This window comes from Colossoma macropomum, unplaced genomic scaffold (genome assembly GCF_904425465.1).
Source record: "Colossoma macropomum unplaced genomic scaffold, Colossoma_macropomum, whole genome shotgun sequence".
NCBI lineage: Eukaryota > Metazoa > Chordata > Actinopteri > Characiformes > Serrasalmidae > Colossoma > Colossoma macropomum.
The window spans coordinates 36550620-36554667 of NW_023494805.1; the positions used below are offsets into that span (position 1 = coordinate 36550620).

General features: G+C 39.3%; 1 non-coding gene across 1 annotated transcript; it reads right to left on the reverse strand.

Moving 5' to 3' along the window:
• Positions 1-3039: 3039 nt before the first annotated feature.
• On the reverse strand, positions 3040-3111 carry trnaa-ugc. Its single transcript has one exon. It is a non-coding gene; the product is annotated as a tRNA-Ala (tRNA).
• Between the last annotated feature and the right edge of the window lie 937 nt (positions 3112-4048).

The window sequence follows — 4048 nt, forward strand, 5'->3', positions numbered from 1 at the left end:
CTGTCCTGTTTTCCCCCTCGTTTTTCCATTCTTCCCCTCATCCTTCTTACCTTTATCTCCAGACATCCAGCTTCTTTTGCCTGAAATTCAAAAACAAACACAATACAACCAGGCCACAGCAACCCCTAAATTTCCAGAAGTTCTTTAAGAGTTTTCCATTGTTGATCTGATTGGTTCTGGGGCTTTGAATGCATCTTTTTAAAATTGAAAAACTGATTTGCTTGCTCGACAATATATTAAGATTGAACCAAGATACTTCACAGTCTAAGGAATGGGGTATTTTGGCATAAAGTGGATGTCGGCCAGTAGGAAAATGCTTCATATTCACCACCACAATGTCATGGGTTCAAATCCCTTTCTTGAAATAATGCCAGAAGCCTGTACTTTCCTATATCCCTGGTTCTTAGTCTTTGCTTGCTTGAATAATGCACTAATCCCTAACTTGTAATGGAAATATGTTGCATGCATATTGTCCAGTTCTGAAGAGAAACTGTACAAAAAGCAAAAGTTTTATATGAAAGCATTTAAAGGGGAACTCCGTCGATTTTGCAAAATTAATCATTTAATGGTTTAGATGTAAACAAAATCATTCAGAGTATTTTGGTGTGAAATGTGCCTTTCTAGAGAAATTTACAGTCAAAATTGTCTGTCATTGTAGTACTAGGAACCATGTCTATATTACTAATATCACAATTTTATCTGCTGTCCAAAATGACCAGTGAACTTACATGTGTCTTGTAAGTTTTTATGTGTCACTGATAATGGTAAAATAGAGCAAAATTGAAAAAATATGTTTTCTTTGGGTACAGTTTTTTCCTTACAACGCCCTGCATGTACCTTTCCGCCCTGAACACCTTTTCCTCAATGGCCTGACTGAAGAGCCGAAAATTTACACACTGGTACTTTCATTACAGCAGAAACTGGAATCCATTTAAGAAACATTCATGAGTGAAATTAGTCGTCATTAGCGTTAAATTGCTGCATCTTCTTTGTGTTTTCTGGTTCAAATTGATATGGATTTACGATATTTTGGAAACTGACCTCCTCAAAGTCCTCTGCATACTCTGAAATCTTCCAAAATATGTAAGAAAACTGTAAAAATTAAGTGTAAACCAAAGCTGTCGCTGGTGTTGAATGGCCGTAGCTACAGGCTAGTAACAACAAAAGCACTTTAGGTTGTGCGTATTGATCTTAGTTGAGAGGTGGTTTATAGAGGAAGCACGGAACTAAACCTGGAGTAAAACTTTATACTAAAAACACATTTTAAAAAACTTTATAACAAAACTATCACAAAACAATGTCTCAGGGATCAAACAATACATTCATAACCATTTTGTGTAATAACTTAACGGGATGTAGCTTTTAGAGCCATTAAATGCGTCAGACGTCTGGTTCCTGGTACTATAATGGTGAACAATTTTGAAATTTCTCTAGAAAAGCGAATTTCACACCGAACCACTCTGATTGATTTGTTTCACATCTAAACCACTGAATGATTAAGCAATTTTGCAAAATCGGTGGAATTCCCCTTTAAATGGTTTGACAACTGGTCTCATTTCACCTCTTTAAAACAATGTCACTGCATAGGAACAGCAGCCAAACAGGAGCTCAAAGGTAAATGCCACTCACTTCATACTGATTATTAAAATGAATGATCTTCCCATTTTTGTTCTTTATGATCTGAATCAGTCTTTATTCTCCAAATTTATTCCCATATTCTACACTGAAGGCACTAGAAATCTGAGAATCACAAAATACACCTTCCTGTCATGTACCTAGCCTAAATCAAGGCCTTCAGGACGTCTATGACAGCAGGGTGATGAAGCATGCTGGCAAAATGACAGCTGATCCCCCTCAGCATCTCTTCCAGTCACTCCCCTCTGGTAGAAGATTCAGGGCCATCAAAATCAGCACAACCAGTATTCTGTATATATTAATTATTATATATCTACTCAGACCTGGCTATGTATAGATATTCATATCTGCATATGTACAGATATTCACACATTTCTTTAGCTCCTTTGGCACTGGCTCTTTATCATTCCTTCTTATTCTTTATTCTACTTATTGTATTTTTTATTTGTCCCTTAAAGAAATACTTGTTAAAAGCCTGTGTGCTTGTCTAGTACAGTATGTTACATGTCATGCATCTGTGCACTCACAACGACAAATTCCTTGCATGTGTAACATACTTGGTGAAATAAAGTGATTCTGGTTCTTATTCTTAGCCGATCATCTTCTGCTGGATCTTACTTGAAAGAAATGCAATATCTGATTTAAAGGAATCATAGCAGTATTGAATTTCAACCATTTTAAAAGGTCCACACAAGAAGACCTGGCTGAAATTCAAAAGACACATTTTCTGATTTCAGTAGGAATCTGAAAGGTGTAGTAAGAGTCAATTATATATGGTTTCTTTAGTACTTTGTCTAAAAGACATTGTCCCAAAGCAGATCTAATGACAGTTCTTAAGTGCGACAGTGTCAGGAAAAACTTCAAAAGCAGAAATGGAATCATTTTTCTGTCCATTAGCAATAGCACACATCTTTACGTTCTGTTATGAACATCAAAAGAAAACCTCTGAATAAGAGTACCTGGCCATTTGCTGCCTGATAGGCCTAGATTGTCATCAACCAAGTTGAAATGACAGGAGTGTCTATGAATGCAAAAGGAAAAACTCCACAGCAGCATGAGGAAGAACCACTGAGAGCAACCAAGACTCAAAAGGAGAAACTCCACAAGTTAAGTTACCCTTTATTTACCCCACAACAGGGAAATTCACCTCCACATTTAACCCATCCATGCAGTGAAACACCACATCCACACTAGTGAATGTACACACACTAGGGGGCAGTCAGCACACTTGCCCAGAGCGGTGGGCAGCCCTAGCCACAGCGCCCGGGGTGCAGTCGGGGGTTAGGTGCCTTGCTCAAGGGCACTTCAGTCACATACTGTCGGCTCAGGGGATTAAACCGATGACCTTCCGGTCACAAGGTTGGCTCCCTAACCTCCAGCCCTCGAGTGCCCCCAATAAGAGTATGGAGATGCAGGGGATTGAACCCTGGACCTCATACACGCAAAGCATGCGCTCTACCATTGAGCTACATCCCTACAGAGCATGCGGAAAAACCACTGAGAGCCACCAAGACTCAAAAGGAGAAACTCCATAAGAGCATGAGGAAGAACCTCTCAGAGGAACCGAGACTCAGAAGAAAAGAGCCTGAGAAAGAAACACAAAGGGCACCAAGAATCAAAAAGAAAACCCATCCTTTTCCATGCCACACTGGATAGTGCAGCTAGGATACATGTGCACCTTTAAAAACAGTGCCAAAAAGGGTTCTATGTGCCATGCCATTAAAGAACCTCTTTTGGTTCTCTAAAGAACATTTCAAAAGATGAAAGGTACCTTTCAGTGGACGATACCTTCAGTGGATGGTTGTTTACAGACCCATTTTATAAGTGATATGTGAGCATTAAGAGACTCAAAAGGAGAAGCTCTATAAGAGCTTGAGGAAAAAATACTGAGATGAACTAAAACTCAAAAGGAAAAACTACCTATGAGGATGAGGAAGAAACCTAGAGAGGAACCAGGACTGGAGAAGTTCTCTAACAATGTAAGGAAGAACCACTGCAAGCAACCAAGACTCAAAGGAGAAACTCTCTAAGAACCTGAGGAAGAACCACTGAGAGGAACCAAGACTCAAAAAGGAGAAACTCTCTAAGAACCTGAGGAAGACTCAAAAGGAGAAACTCAAAAGGAGAAACTCTCTAAGAACCTGAGGAAGACTCAAAAGGAGGAACTCAAAAGGAGAAACTCTCTAAGAACCCGAGGAAGAAACCGAGAGAACAACCAAGACTCAAAAGGAGGAACTCTCTAAAAGCATGAGGAAACACTGAAATGAACCAAGACTCTAAAAGAGAAATTCCTTAACAGCTTGAGGAAGAAACACTGAGAGGAACCTAGACTCTTTAGGAGAGACCATCCTTTTTTGGGCTGCACTGAAAGTACAGTTCGGATAAATGTAAGCCAAGTTTTCAAGGAAGATTT